At 44.0% G+C, this 17,161-nt stretch overlaps 1 long non-coding RNA gene across 2 annotated transcripts in view; it reads left to right on the forward strand.

Moving 5' to 3' along the window:
- Positions 1–183: 183 nt before the first annotated feature.
- Positions 184–17,161, forward strand: part of LOC134947552 (uncharacterized) — a 134,486-nt gene continuing 117,508 nt past the window's right edge. Inside the window, exons 1-2 of one of the 2 annotated variants that reach the window (XR_010182615.1) lie at positions 184–364; positions 8,111–8,225. This is a non-coding gene — a long non-coding RNA (uncharacterized LOC134947552). Of the gene's footprint in view, positions 365–7,224; positions 7,405–8,110; positions 8,226–17,161 lie in introns of those variants that run through there. The other variant, XR_010182614.1, reaches the window with a different exon arrangement.

Raw genomic sequence — 17,161 nt, forward strand, 5'->3', positions numbered from 1 at the left:
CAATTGTTTATGTAAAAGTCTGTGGTCACAAGTTCTCTTGCACACCTATTTCCCATATGGAAGCCAAATAGTGCCATCTTTTTTTTTCCAGGTGCTCAATAATGAATATGCTTGGGTGTGGTTCTGTCTAGCCCAGGGAGACAGAACTTAAACCCATTGAAACAGCATAAATTGTATTTATGATCTATGTAATATATTCAGCAAAACAATGTACACCAATTCGTATATTTTTTGAGACTCAGTGTATGGACTCACCAAAGAGGGAAGCCTGTAAAGAAGTTGCTGAGCTTTGACAAGTTGTTGCAATATTTTGGAAACTAACATTCCCTGATTTAAAATGAGATACAGTTTGGGGTTTAATTAGGTGAGTGCTGGGCATGTATGATATGTATGTATATATATATATATATATATATATATATATATATATATATATATATATAAAATTGTGCCTATACTTATCAAGATTATCCCACCATATAGAATACAGTTTGATTAAATAAACATATATTTCATAGTGCTTACCCCATGCTGCTTTAAATTGGTGGTGTGTGGTTCAGTTAACCAGAAAAAAGAATACACCCACATTTTTTTGGATTTGGACTGAACCAAAATCCGGTGCAGATACTCTGAGTCCCAGTTTGAATATTACGGCGGTTTGTAAATTGGAATTGAAGTCCAAATTTACTAGTTTTGGATTGTAAAAATTACTTGAATTTTGCTGGATTTATCGGTTTTTATCAATGATTATCAATTTTTGTATTCAGTTTTAAACTAAACCGAAATTCAAATCCGAACCAAAACACTTGAGGATGGCTTTGCTAAATCCAAAACACGATGATGAATTACAACCAAAACCAAAACACAAGGGTCAGTACATATCTTTACTGTACATACAGTATCTGTATAAAGTAATCTATTACTTTAAATCTGTCACTTGATATTGACTAAATTATAGTAAGTATACCCCTATTATTCTAACTGCAGCTTTTGGATAATCAGCAACCTGTCCTACTGATACACATATTTTTAGTGAGGGACAAAAGCTTTCACTGTCTCTTTAAAGCAGGCATGTCCAAACTGCGGCCCTCCAGCTGTTGAGAAACTACACATCCCAGCATGCACTGACACAGCTTTAGCATTCTCTGACAGCAAAACTGTGTCAGGGCATGCTGGGATATGTAGTTTCACAACAGCTGGAGGGCCGCAGTTTGGACATGCCTGCTTTAAAGAATATTACTTGTCAGTTAAATTTTCCAGTGAATACCTTACTATCTGTTTTTCAATCAAAGACCCCTGAAGAAGTATTACTGGAACCTTTTTAACTCCTATGCTGTCCCCAGCTGTGCTACTGTGCATGTGCTGTCAGGGGTGCACCACAGTCTGATTTGCCTCAGGGGGGACCCTGCATATTTTGCCAGTCCTGGGCCCCACTATTTCTGATCACAGCCCTGGCTGTGTCCATCCACTCCCTGTGTCCAGTGGCTTCTGCTGTATCCATCCACTCAAGTAGCTGTGCTGCATCCAGTGGCTGCTGTGCTAATCCACTTAAATGTGTCCAGTGGCTGCTGCTGTGTCCATCCACTCAAGTAGCTGTGCTGCATCCAGTGGCTGCTGTGCTAATCCACTTAAATGTGTCCAGTGGCTGCTGCTGTGTCCATCCACTCAAGTTGCTGTGCTGTGTCAAGTGGCTGCTGTGCTGTCTATATTATCTCATTCTGATCTGATCATAGCTGTGCTAAATTTAGAACAGCTACGATCACTGACACAGACATGCGGGGGGATGCCCAGCACAGGGCTAGTACGCCCCGCATGTCAGGTCCGGCCAAACCGCACAAGTACAAAAGCGGCTTTTGTACTTGTAGAGTAACTCCCAGCCAGCATAGCTCCTGCGGCTTGCCGGGAGTTACTTGTCGCTGCCAGGGTCGCAGCAGCTGCGTGTGACATCATTCAGCCACTGTGGTCCGCCCACCGCACGGTTTGGCCACACCTGCGTTGGACGGACAGAGCCCAAAAACGGCGGCTAAACGCCGCCATGCCGCCCCCTCCCGCCCAGCGACCACCTCTGCCTGTCAATCAGGCAGAGACAATCGCCAGTCAACGACGGCCGTCGGCCATCTGGCATGACCCGGCGAACTGCGGTGCCGGCGCATGCGCAGTTCTGACCCGAAAAACTGCAGCATGCGATTGGGTCAGAATGACCCCCTGTGTCCAGTGGTGCTGTTGTGTCCATTCAGTCCCTGTGTCTATCCACTCAAGTGACTGTGCTGTGTTCAGTGACTGCTGTGCTGTGCTGTGCTGCTAACATATCAGTCCTGTGTTCATACACTACAATGCTGCTGACGTAACTGTCCAGTGTTCAAACATTCCAGTGTTGCTGACAAATCTGTCCAGTGACCATCCAACAGGGACGTACGGTGAGCTAAATGGCTCAGGAGGCACTGATTAGATTAGTACTAGTGATGTGCACCGGAAATTTTTCGGATTTTGTGTTTTGGTTTTGGATTCGGTTCCGGGCGTGTTTGGATTTGGACGCGTTTTGGCAAAACCTCCCTGAAATTTTTTTGTCGGATTCTGGTGTGTTTTGGATTCGGGTGTTTTTTTTTACAAAAAACCCTCAAAAACAGCTTAAATCATAGAATTTGGGGGTCATTTTGATCCCATAGTATTATTAACCTCAATAACCATAATTTCCACTCATTTCAAGTCTATTCTGAACACCTCACACCTCACAATATTATTTTTAGTCCTAAAATTTGCACCGATGTCGCTGGATGGCTAAGCTAAGCGACCCAAGTGGCCGACACAAACACCTGGCCCATCTAGGAGTGGCACTGCAGTGTCAGACAGGATGTCAGATTTAAAAAATAGTCCCCAAACAGCACATGATGCAAAGAGAAAAAGAGGTGCAATGAGGTAGCTGTGTGACTAAGCTAAGCGACACAAGTAGCCGACACAAACACCTGGCCCATCTAGGAATGGCACTGCAGTGTCAGAGAGGATGGCAGATTTAAAAAATAGTCCCCAAACAGCACATGATGCAAAGAAAAAAAGAGGTGCACCAAGGTCGCTGGATGGCTGAGGTAAGCGACACAAGTGGCCGACACAAACACCTGGCCCATCTAGGAGTGGCACTGCAGTGTCAGACAGGATGGCAGATTTAAAAAATAGTCCCCAAACAGCACATGATGCAAAGAAAAAAAGAGGTACACCAAGGTCGCTGGATGGCTAAGCTAAGTGACACAAGTGGCCGACACAAACACCTGGCCCATCTAGAAGTGGCACTGCAGTGTCAGACAGGATGGCAGATTTAAAAAATAGTCCCCAAACAGCACACGATGCAAAGAAAAAAAGAGGTGTAATGAGGTAGCTGTGTGACTAAGCTAAGCGACACAAGTAGCCGACACAAACACCTGGCCCATCTAGGAGTGGCACTGCAGTTTTCTAGCGAGAGGATGAGTGCTTCCATCCTCATGTGAATCTGAACCACTAGTCATGAACATAGGCCAGGGCCTCAGCCGTTCCTTGCCACTCCGTGTCGTAAATGGCATATTGGCAAGTTTACGCTTCTCATCAGATGCTTTTAATTTTGATTTTTGGGTCATTTTACTGAACTTTTGTAGTATACTTGATGACACAGAGGTAGAGCAGTGGACTACTGTACTGTACTGCTATATATTATATACTGGTGGTCAGCAAAATTCTGCACTGTCCTCCTACTATATATACTGCGCACACAACTAAAATGCACCACAGGTATGGATGGATAGTATACTTGATGACACAGAGGTAGGTAGAGCAGTGGACTACTGTACCATACTGCTATATATTATATACTGGTGGTCAGCAAAATTCTGCACTGTCCTCCTACTATATATACTGCGCACAACTAAAATGCCCCACAGGTATGGATGGATAGTATACTTGACGACACAGAGGTAGGTAGAGCAGTGGACTACTGTACCGTACTGATATAATACTGGTGGTCACTGGTCAGCAAAATTCTGCACTGTCCTCCTACTATATACTACAATGCAGCACAGATATGGAGCGTTTCTCAGGCAGAGAACGTAGATTTTTTCAGCACACTGAGCACAGATATTTGCAAGCACATTGAGCACAGATATTTGCAGCACACTGAACACAACTGAGAGAACGCTGCACGTCCTCTCCCTATCATCTCCAATGCACGAGTGAAAATGGCGGCGACGCGCGGCTCCTTATATAAAATATGAATCTCGCGAGAATCCGATAGCGGGATGATGACGTTCGGGCGCGCTCGGGTTAACCGAGCAAGGCGGGAGGATCCGAGTCTGCCTCGGAACCGTGTAAAATGGGTGAAGTACGGGGGGGTTCGGATTCCGAGGAACCGAACCCGCTCATCACTAATTAGTACCTGTCACGATCCGGGTATCTGGACGCCATTTCTTACCCATCAGATGCCTCCTAAGGCTGGCTCAGCGCTCCAGCACCGGATCCCATCTGTTATCCTAATGTTCACATTCCTGCATCCTCTCCTGTCTCTCTGAGACGCTGTCACAGTAATGCCATAATACATCTGGCATGGCGTCTCCCGCGGCCTCCGCCGCCGTCCCTGAGCTTCTGCATGCAGAGTGTCAGAGTGGATTACGTCAGCCGCGGCCTCCGCTGTGTCCGCGTGGTTGGATGTGCACTTGTCTGCCTGGCGTCTCCTGTCTCCAGTGGCCGGCGCCGCCATTACTGTTTTCATTACCACATGGATTACAAACCAAACTTCCCTCCAAGTGTCTGCATGGGCGCAGCCATCTTGGATTCTGTCAGCTGATCATTTCCTCCAATCTGTTGTCAGTATTGTTAATCTGCATAATTGCCTAGCCAATCCCTTCCTTGCTGCAGGTATAAATACACTGTGCCTGAGCAAGGAAGGCGTCAGTGCTTTGGTTGTCAAACCTAGTTCCTGTTTGTCTCTCTCCTGTGATTGTCTTCCAGGTTCCAGCTCCTGTCTCAAGACTTCCACCATAGAGACCCGCACCAGCATTCCACCTGCGGTGTAGCCTGTCTCTCCGATCCATTTTGGATTCATCTGTTTCCAGCCACAACTTTACCTGCTTCCAGCCCAGCTTCCAGCAGAGTACAGCTTCTCTTAAAGGGCCGGTGTCCTTTCTACAGTTTACCACTCTCCACCGGTATTATTATTTCTCCGCTCTCAAGCTCTACATTTCATTCATATTGCATCGCTCTCAAGCTCCATTTATTATTTAACTGGTTCCAGCCAGTATCCACTCCGTGCCAACATCTGTCTGGTTCCAACCAGAACCCACAGCAGCTATTTTATTTACAGCAGTCCAGCTTTCCCTGGAACACCAGCTGGTACGACCCTGGGCTTTCCTCATTGCTACAGTTGAGCCTGGTAAGGACTTTCCAACTCGCAGATAATAAGAACTGTCTCATACTACCAGAGCTCTGTGGCCCCTGCCACCCTGTAGTACCCAGGAACTGTATTATTTCTCTGCTGATTTTATGTTTCTTTTACTGCTACTGTGATGCATGGAGTTTGTCATAAATAAACATCATTGACTTTTATTCAAGTTGTCGTGGTCACGCCTTCGGGCGGTTATTCTTCATGTTACTTACATGTCCAGGGGTCTGATACAACCTCCCAGGTTCCGGTACATCTCAGCCCCTACAACTGAGGCTGCCTAGGTGGGGATGTGCTTCTATCAGTAAGGCAGGGATGTGTTGCTATCAGTTTGGCAGGGATGTGCTGCAGTCAGTTAGATGGGGATGTGCTTCTGTCAGTAAGGCAGGGATGTCTTGCTTTCAGTTTGGCAGGGATGTGCTACAGTCAGTGAGGCAGGGATGTTCTGCAGTCAGTAAGGCAGGGATGTGCTGCAGTCAGTGAGGCAGGGATGTGCTGCAGTCAGTAAGGCAGGGATGTGCTGCAGTCAGTGAGGCAGTGATGTGCTGCAGTTAGTGAGCTGGGATGTGCTGCTGTCAGTGAGGCGGGGATATGCTGTTGTCAGCGAGTAATGTCTCTGTGACTGATGCTGGTGTTTACAGCTGAATGTGTTTACAGATGGTCATGTGACGGTTGGAAGCAGTTCAAGTGTGCGGTTATGCTGGGAAGTTGGGAAATAATGCAGGATTGTTGGAAAAAAAATGCCCAGTCCTGTGATCTATTGTGTCCAATCATGTAAAGGAGTTTTATGTTATTATTATAAATAAATTTGGATATTGTGCCTATGGAGGGGCACAATATCCACAGTGTCCATAGTTAGTATACTGAATATATTAACCTATCATTGTCAGACAGAATATTTCATTTCTATCTTTCCTTATTGTTATTTTCTATTTATTGCACCTACTGTATGACTGTATGACTGTTTATATAATGGGTGAGATCAGCAGATAGAAGTGGAGTGACATCATGTAGAAATGTATGTCCCTTTTGCAGCATATTTATATAGCAAGCACCACTATGGTGTAGTATACAGCATTATAAGCCTGATTCTGAGTCAGATGCAGGGGTTATGTTGGACGCAGTAGAGAGTTTTTAATCTGAAGTGCACTGTGGATAAATCCTGATGATGTTCGTACAGAGGTGCAGTATAGATTAACACACACACACACACACACACACACACACACACACACACACACCTGAATCATTACAGGTGGCTGGCTAATCAGACACAGATGTAGCATAGTATGTGAGTTTTGTGGGTGTGTAGCTGATAGTGGTTGCATGCAGAGATGCTGAATCACTCACATTGGAGGCCATACTCAGATGGATGATCTGCACCTAGAAGATGGTGCAACCGATTGTGGCATCTAAAGATGCACCCAGATGTTTTGTAGGGTCTGTAGACACTGACAAGTGGTGTTTCAGTCCTCACACATTTGGTCACATGGATGTACACCAGGGAAGGGCTTTGTTGTGGCATTAGCATGAAGTTGCAGACCCAACACCAGCAAAAGATGAATGGAAGACTATGTCAGGCTCTTTGAGGAGGGAGTAACCCACCCCCTCAACAGAACCCACCTCCATTAGGGCTACTTCCAGAAATTTCCTGGCCTGGTTTACAATCTCAATCTGCCCCTGCTATACACCAATCTTATGTATGACTGTATGTGCTATGTTTAGAACTAAATATTCCTATGAAAACCAGAGCTTCTGAATTAAAATTCTAGAATCTACCCAATAGTGAACAGTATACAGGCTTGAGATTGATAGCTTGACAGCTCTTTCAGATGCATCCTGCCTTTGCAAAGCAGCATTCTCACAGGGAATCAAGATACAGAAGCCGATTGACCGATGAACATTTATAATACCGCCTTCACTTGTGCCACAGAAATTTTAAATTGTCTTTTAGTAAGTCACAAGACATTCAGTGCCATGCATCAACTTCCCAATAAGATAAGAATGTAAGTGAAAAAAAACACCATTTATTTTTATAAAATGTATATGGTTTGAGCAATTTTACATTTCATTGCCTAGTCAGATTAATATATATTAAATTGTATATTGTGGTAGATTTTCCAGTACTGTAGATTACTGAGTCCAAAAGTCTGACCATCCCTTATCTAAGTCATGTTTAATGATACTGAGTAGTGAAGATTTGTAAGCTTGATAGGCTATCCATGTCACTGCTATGGGTTACAAGTTAATGATTTCCCTCTCTAAAGTTCAACCATAGGTCTGAGCTGAGTAAAAGTAAAACCAGACTTTCATTTCTGTGACAATCATGATTGGTGGATAACTGCTGCAGAGAAGAGGTTACAGTGTTGCTCAGACTAAAAAAAAAACGTACTTAGTTTCCGCCTCAGGCGGGGTAAATGGTAATCTCAGTCCTTTTCTCCAGCAATGAACGACTGAAATTTATTCTAATGACTACAATATAAAATATGCAAAGGATATTAATGTATTATATCACCTAAAAGCATGGAAATTTTAATTTTAATGTCATTTCACTGTACTACTTTTTTTCTCTAGAGCTGTTAGAAAGTGTTCCATAATTTAAATGCTGTGCTAGAAAAATGACAGTTAGTAGCTGATTGGTTGGTATGAGCAACTTTTCCACTTTATCGCTCTCCAAGATCTAATAAATCTCTTCCTCTGTTATGTTTTTAGCAATTTTCCAGCCTTAGCTGCACTCCTGATGATCTCATACTCGACCGCAAATGACACAACATGCACCACCAGAGCAGATCCATGGCGGTGTCAAAGTCAGGTTAACTGGATGAAGGTATCTCTTAATACAGGTCACAAATCGCTAAGTTTGATTGTGTTTACGATTTGGTCTCATGCAACTTAGGTGCATACGATTGTGCATTTTCATACAAATCGCAAGTCCTATTAAGATTTATAATGATCAAGGTTATGACTTGTAAATACAGTATACAACATTGGTACATTTAAAAGGGATTTGCAACTAAAAGTAATAAAAACGCTGTTAAAACATTCAGCAAACACACTGGGCTATTGGGATAAAAGTGATTTGTGTGTGCAGTATGCAAATGGCGTACTGTTTAGACTTTTTCTTTTCTGTATTATAATAGGATGACTCTGGTGACCATGCAGAAATGATCACACCATGTGGCTTTAATGTAAATTTCTTACATTCAAAATGTAGTTTTTATATATTTATAATTTTAATAACTATATACTCATGTTAAGAATTGTTTTAATCAGCATAACAAAATATGCATAGTTTTATGGAAATACCACATATCTACTGCACATAGATCAGGGCTGTTTCTATCCAATTTGGCTTACCGTGCTCGTTGCCAGGGGTTTCATGCTCTGACTGTCATACTCGTTGCCAAGGGTTTCATGCTCTGGCTTTCATGCTTGTTACCAGGGGTGTGTAATGCTCTTGCCAGGAGTTTCATGCTCTAGCTGTCATGCTCTTTGCCAGGGGTGTGTAATGCTTATTTCCAGGGGTTTCATGCTATGGTTGTCATGCTCTTTGCCAGAGGTGAGTAATGCTTGTTGCCAGGGGTGATGCTTGGTGGCAAAGGTCAGCACCAGTAACTCCCTCATATTACCGGCACTTAAATGCAGCTATTACCGGCTCCCCCTCCTCCCAGCCAAAGTAATCCACTCACTGGGCAGAGTTTCGCAAAATTACATGGTTGCTTCATTTCTCGAAACTCCGCCGAGCGAGCTGAGTACTATGGCTGGGAGGAGGAGGAGAGATCAACTGCTGCGGCAGGTGCCCCGATTGCACTGCTCGCCCACCGCCAGAAACACCACTGATGTATATTAGTCCAAAGAAAGATAGCGACACTCAGGACTCAGGGAGCTTAGTAGCAAGTTCAATGTATTCAAAACATCATGAGTATGCCGATGTTTAGGTGCTTGCATTCCCCTTTTTCAAGGTGTAAAAAAGGGACGTGTGAGCCCCAACACGTTGGCTTACTCATGATGTTTTGAATACATTGAATTTGCCACTAAGCTCAACTAAGTCCTGAGTGCCGATATCTTTCTTTGGACTGGTTAAACGTATTACATACCTAGAAGGCATTGGGGTCAGTTACACTATTTAGTGGAGTGCTGAACTATTGTTTGTTGATATATATGATATTATATAGTTAATGTTTTCATATTATTTATTAGGAATTCAATCTTTAGTTAAATATATTGTTTACAGTTTCCCTGAGACTCACTACTCCCCTCACCCATGATACTGTAAGACAAAGGGTATATAAGTTGATATACTCCACATTGGGAATCCCAGGCTTTAAAAAGATCCAGCTACTCAGACAAAGGAAAAGTACCTGACTTATCTGACGTTGAGTATGCACATATCTTTGCCTGTAAGTAATGATTTTATTCCCCAAGGGCTATTTTAATGCTAGTTTATAAATTGTGCGAGCTCTCGCTCTGAAGGTCAGAGCGTTCTGTACAGAGGATTGGGGCAGTGCTGACCATGTGCATGGAAATGTAATTGGTGGTACTTATACTTTATGGTTATGGAATAAATAGCTGTTGTGCTTTAATTGGACTACATAATTGGACTACATAATTTGCGACTAAGTACATGACTTTAACAGAGGGCATCAAGCATCACATTTTTGCATGTGATGCATCCTGCCACTCTTGGCAAGCATAACAGCATTTACTAGCACTGTATACTTGAAGAATATCCCAAAGGGCAACTCTCCAGGTAAGAGCTGTCCTTTGCGATGATAGAACATTTTATGACCAGGGAGTAATACAGTATTTGCGCATGCAACTGCTGACTCATGTGCCACAGGGGGTGTTGGGAGGGATCTGATTGGATACCTCTCAGAGGGAAATGCGAATATAAGCCAATAGGCTTCAATTAGGTATTGCCATCTAAAGATGGCATTACCCACCGGTTTCAATCTCTGGAATGTATCATATTGGTTCATATGCGGTAGGTGCCCAAGCCTCAGAAAACTGAATTTTTGGAGGCTTGACCACAAAAAAAGTTTCATGCATCCCACCCCCTGAAACATAATGGTGACATATGAAAGGACAATACTGTACGTAATAAATTCAGAACATTGGGGGTCATTCCGAGTTGATCGTAGCTGTGCTAAATTTAGCACAGCTACGATCTTCTTCCCTGACATGCGGGGGATGCCCAGCACAGGGCTAGCCCACCCCGCATGTCAGTCCGGCCACCCCTCGCAGAAGTGCAAAGGCATCGCACAGCGGTGATGCCTTTGCACTTCAAGAGTAGCTCCCGGCCAGTGCAGCTTTAGCATGCTGGCCGGGAGCTACTCATTGCTCCCCGGCCCGCAGCGGCTGCGTGTGACATCACGCAGCCACTGTGGCCCGCCCCCCATTTGGTCCGGCCACGCCTGCGTTGGCCGGACCAAACCGACGAAATGGTGGCCAAACGCCTCCATTCCGCCCCCTCCCGCCCAGCGATTGCCTCTGTCTGTCAATCAGGCAGAGACGATCGCATCCCTGCTACGGCCTTCGGCCATCTGGCATGCACAGTAGGGACACGTTCGCTCTGCTGCGTTAAAACACAGTGAGCGCACGGGTCAGAATGACCCCCATAGCGAATTAACTGCATACCTTCCTTTGCAAAAAATTGCTATAAGAGCAAATTAATTAAATAGTGTAAGACAAAGCAATTGCAAACAATTATAAATGTATTCTGAATACATTTTTAAAATATTATTTTCAAACAATTACCTTTTACAGATATACAAATTATATAAATAAATTGTAGTTCTATTGCTCCCAAAAGTGGTTACTGATACATCTGCAAATACTGTATAGTGCAATAGCATCTGTAAAATCCTTAATTTACAGAGAATATGCAAATAGATATACATACAGTCAGAGCCGGATTAAGGCTATGGGGGGCCCGGGGCACTTCAGAAATGGGGCCCCTAATAAAGAGGCAGGCACATGAATTAGATATATATATATATATATATATGTGTGTGTGTGTGTGCGTGTGTGCGTGTGTATACACACACACACACACACACACATATATATATATATATATATATATATATGTGTGTGTATATATATATATATATATGTGTGTATATATATATATATATATATATATATGTGTGTGTGTGTGTGAATATACACACACACATATATATATATATATATATATATGTGTGTGTGTGTGTGTGAATATACACACACACATATATATATATATATATATATGTGTATCCTTATATTTTTATGGCACTCCCAATCATGCTGTCATCCACCTGGGTGCCCTCCTCCAAATGATATAAAACTGCAGGGGGTACCTTCAATTGTTGTCCATAAAGAAGGAAACCAGGCGGCACTCCAAGGATTTGTTGCAGGCAAAATACTTTATATTAAAGTGACAGTGCAAAATAAGTTAGTACAGCATAGTGCGAGCCACCGACGTTTCAACGCCCCTCCGGCGTTTTCTTCAAGGTGCTATGCTTACAAAGTGCAGCGTGATAAACAGCAATAACAAACATACCTGATTAAACTTTCCATAGGGGTATAAATACCTGAATACTTGTGAGGTCCTCCCCGTGCGCTCCCGCCAGCCGGCGTCCCGAGGCCGGAAGCCGCGGCTGCTCTGAGTTCCGGTCACGTGGGCCACAGCTGTGACGTGAGCTCGAGCCCCTTGCATCGTTGCCTAGTAACCACGGAGACTCCGTAACCAAGGAGACCGGACCTGCCGGACGGAGCCAACACAGGGGTGACTTCTGTGCAAAACATAGCTGCAAAACATACAGTGCAGAATATAAAGTGCATAAAGTGACAAAGGGTTGCTCCTAGTGTGCGCAAACATTAATGATTGCAAACAACATTAAAATTTAAAAAGATAGAAGAATCTAAGAATTAAAATACTGAGACAACTACTGTGCTATCATAGCTTTGTGACTTACAGTTTTATACATATTATATTAGGGATGGAGCACGGTTACATACTCACAGAAGCACAGGCTTAATGTGCTGTATATTAGAGAATGGACTTACTATTATAGATGGATAGATAGATAGCTGCTACAAGACGGTTACCTAGTACAGGGCTATAAAAGGACTAACTAAATATTAGGAGAAGAACAAAGTAAAGATCATGATCACAAGAAGGCATTCCACATTGCTTGTTCATTTAGTCCACCAGGGGCCAAGGAGTCCAGCATATGGATCCACTTGGCTTCCTTCTGTGACAACATCCTAGCTCTGTTGCCACCCCTGACCGGTTTCGGCACATGATCCAGTATCATATGTTTCAACTGTGATAGCGTATGATTCGCTGCTTTAAAATGCCGTGCTACCGGTTGGTCATTGCCTCTTCCCTCCAGTGCAGCTCTAATAGCGGACCTATGTAGCGCCATGCGCTCTCGGAATGTCCTTATGGTTTGGCCCACATAGATATTTCCACAAGGGCATACAATTGCATAAATGACAAACTGGGATGTGCAGGAGAGATGGTGTCTAATATCATATTCCTTATTGGTTTTAGGATGTCTGAAGTTACTCCCGGTCAGCATGTAATTGCACGTCTCACATTTTGGGCACTTGAAACAGCCTCTGCGGCTCGGGCCCATGGCTCTCTTAGTGACATCTAATTTCACCACTCTGTCCTTCAGGTTGCGGCCCCTCTTGTAGCTAGGCATGATAGTGCTACCCTTAAAACATGGTACTGCTGGATCGGAAGACACCAGGGGCCACAGAGCCCTCGTTGCCCTGGGGAGTACTGAACTGGCCGTTGTGAATTCCGTTATAAGTGGAATCCTCTTCTCCTCATTCTTTCTAGGTGTCGGCCTGAGTAACTTCTCTCTAGGCATGTTCAATACCTCTTCTTTCAAGGACAGGAGCGGGCCCTTGTGATAACCTCTGGCTTGGAACTTATTAACTACGGCGTCCAACGCTGGTTCAAGTTTGTGTCTTTCACTCGTTATTCTAGCCGCCCTCATGAGTTGCGACTTGGGTAGTCCATTCTTAAGGGCCGGTGGATGGAGGCTACTGTGCAAAAGCAGGGTATTCCGGTCCGTAGGTTTATTAAAGACCTCTGTGGTTATTGTACCCCCCGAGACACTGATACTAACGTCCAGAAAGTTAATGGCCTGGCTGCTACAGGTCAGGGACAATTTGACTGGTGAGTCACTCTTATTGTTACCCTCCACCAACTCGTCCAAGGTTGCTTGTTCCCCTCGCCAGAGTAATAAAAGATCATCTATGTAGCGCTTGTACAGCAGGATATTACTGCTAATAGATGTATGGGACAGAAACAGGTCTCTTTCTATATCGAACATGTACACGTTGGCATACATTGGCGCTACATTAGATCCTATAGCGCAACCGGTCAGCTGGAGATAATACCCTCCGTTGTGGATAAAGTAGTTATGTGTGAGGGTAAAGTGCAGCAACTGTAGAAACAGCTGTATATCCAAGGAATCAAATTTATTCTGGACCAAGAATCTCTCCATAGCCTCCATCCCCCTGGCATGCGGGATGATAGTATAGAGGCTTTTGACATCCAGTGTGGCCAAAATTATATCAGGAGGTAGATGCCCCAGATCTTTCAAGTTGTTTAGTAGATGTGTCGTATCCTTGAGGTACGTGGGCTGGGTTGTTACCAAAGGTTGTAGGAGCGCGTCCAGGTATTGCGATACTGGTTGAGTCAGGGAGCCTCTTGCGGAGATTATTGGCCTACCCGGTGGGTTTTCTTTATCTTTATGGACCTTGGGGACCGTATAGAATATCGGAGTAATCGGGAAAGGTTGTGTAAGAGCCTTCACCGCTTTCTGGTCTAAGAGGTTCTTCATGGCTGCTTCCTTCAAGAGGGCATCTAATTTCTTTTTGTAGACGTTAGTCGGGTCTCCGGGCAATCTTTTATATGTACATTGGTCCTTTAATTGATTGTCTATCTCCTCTATATACTGGATCTTATCCAAGATCACTATAGCCCCGCCCTTATCTGCGGGGCGTATAACTATATCCGTATATGCTGACAGGTCTTTGATCGCTTTGTCCTCTTCCCTAGAAATGTTCCTATAGACTACAGGTTGAGCTTCTGCGTACTTCTTAATAGAACTATCTAGGAGACGTGAAAAGGTTTTTACTGAATCGGTGGAGGACGGAGGGTCAAATGAGGATGTGTTGTTGGCTCCTGAGGGGAGAAAGGGGTCTTTACTGGTAGGTGACTGTTTGGAAAAATGTTCTTTTAATCGTAGAGATCTACCGAATCGGTATTCTTCCACCTTCCATTTGAAGGGATCATGGAGGTTGGTGGGTATAAACGATAGACCTTTGCTTAAAATTCTTGTTTCTGCCTCCGTCAGCAGGCGTTTTGAGAGATTGAAGATCAGTTCTTCCTTCTGGATGCCCTTGCTGGTGGCTTTGCGGATCCTTTCCCCTTGTCTCCCTCGCCTGGTTTGGTGGGATTTTTTCCTGTTATCTGGTCCCGTGCCGCCCCTCCTAAAGGGCCACGACCTGGGGTAGTAGTAGCTTCGTCCGATTCCACCATATTAAAATCGCTATCACTGTTAGAGGAATTGGGGTTTCTGAAATTTCTTCATCGTTTGTCTCTCCAACTGCTTCTGCCTCCGCCTCTACCCGGTTGCTGATACTCCCTTTCCAAACCATACATCCAACGGTACACCCTATTCTCCTCATAGTCTAAATTGACTGTATGTAATTTGCTCTTCTTAAAATTAATCAAGTCATATTTATATTTTTTTATTTGTTGCTCCAACTTCTCCCATCTGGCCTGGTGTGTACTGTCCTCCAGGATGGTACGGTACTCAGTAGTGCATTCTTGGATTTTCTCTCTATATTTCTTTAATTCCTTCCCAGCCTCTTCTATAACAAGGAGCATGAGGTCCATGCTGCACTTGTTAAGGATGGCTATCCATTTATAACAGAAGTCTGGACTGCTTCGGCCTATTGTCGGGGTATTCCTAACCCTGAACCCACGCGGGATCCTTTTGGCTCGATAGTAGTCTGAGAGGGACGTCCCATGCAGGAGATAGTCTACCTCTTTTTTTCTCAGACGCAGTAGTGTGTGACTAATCTCCTCTGCTGTAGTATTGTCATGGTTAGACAGGAAATCTTCCTTAAATAATATGCCTGCTGCTTGTTCTTCTGTGTATGCCAGCGTTTTCTCAAGGGCTGCTGGTATATCCATTCTGTAACTAGGTAGAAAATTCAGTACTCCTGGTGCCCAGTAGTGTCTCAGTAACACGGAAAGTTCTTGCAGACTGTTGGTAATTGCTTCTTAATACTGGTACATCAAAGGCAATCCAATTCAATGTAATCGAAGATAGAGGGGTGCCAATAATCTTTAGGGCCTAGCACAGCCCAATAAATATCCTTATATTTTTATGGCACTCCCAATCATGCTGTCATCCACCTGGGTGCCCTCCTCCAAATGATATAAAACTGCAGGGGGTACCTTCAATTGTTGTCCATAAAGAAGGAAACCAGGCGGCACTCCAAGGATTTGTTGCAGGCAAAATACTTTATATTAAAGTGACAGTGCAAAATAAGTTAGTACAGCATAGTGCGAGCCACCGACGTTTCAACGCCCCTCCGGCGTTTTCTTCAAGGTGCTATGCTTACAAAGTGCAGCGTGATAAACAGCAATAACAAACATACCTGATTAAACTTTCCATAGGGGTATAAATACCTGAATACTTGTGAGGTCCTCCCCGTGCGCTCCCGCCAGCCGGCGTCCCGAGGCCGGAAGCCGCGGCTGCTCTGAGTTCCGGTCACGTGGGCCACAGCTGTGACGTGAGCTCGAGCCCCTTGCATCGTTGCCTAGTAACCACGGAGACTCCGTAACCAAGGAGACCGGACCTGCCGGACGGAGCCAACACAGGGGTGACTTCTGTGCAAAACATAGCTGCAAAACATACAGTGCAGAATATAAAGTGCATAAAGTGACAAAGGGTTGCTCCTAGTGTGCGCAAACATTAATGATTGCAAACAACATTAAAATTTAAAAAGATAGAAGAATCTAAGAATTAAAATACTGAGACAACTACTGTGCTATCATAGCTTTGTGACTTACAGTTTTATACATATTATATTAGGGATGGAGCACGGTTACATACTCACAGAAGCACAGGCTTAATGTGCTGTATATTAGAGAATGGACTTACTATTATAGATGGATAGATAGATAGCTGCTACAAGACGGTTACCTAGTACAGGGCTATAAAAGGGTAGATCTCTACGATTAAAAGAACATTTTTCCAAACAGTCACCTACCAGTAAAGACCCCTTTCTCCCCTCAGGAGCCAACAACACATCCTCATTTGACCCTCCGTCCTCCACCGATTCAGTAAAAACCTTTTCACGTCTCCTAGATAGTTCTATTAAGAAGTACGCAGAAGCTCAACCTGTAGTCTATAGGAACATTTCTAGGGAAGAGGGCAAAGCGATCAAAGACCTGTCAGCATATACGGATATAGTTATACGCCCCGCAGATAAGGGCGGGGCTATAGTGATCTTGGATAAGATCCAGTATATAGAGGAGATAGACAATCAATTAAAGGACCAATGTACATATAAAAGATTGCCCGGAGACCCGACTAACGTCTACAAAAAGAAATTAGATGCCCTCTTGAAGGAAGCAGCCATGAAGAACCTCTTAGACCAGAAAGCGGTGAAGGCTCTTACACAACCTTTCCCGATTACTCCGATATTCTATACGGTCCCCAAGGTCCATAAAGATAA

This window comes from Pseudophryne corroboree, chromosome 8 (genome assembly GCF_028390025.1).
Source record: "Pseudophryne corroboree isolate aPseCor3 chromosome 8, aPseCor3.hap2, whole genome shotgun sequence".
Taxonomy (NCBI): Eukaryota; Metazoa; Chordata; class Amphibia; order Anura; family Myobatrachidae; genus Pseudophryne; species Pseudophryne corroboree.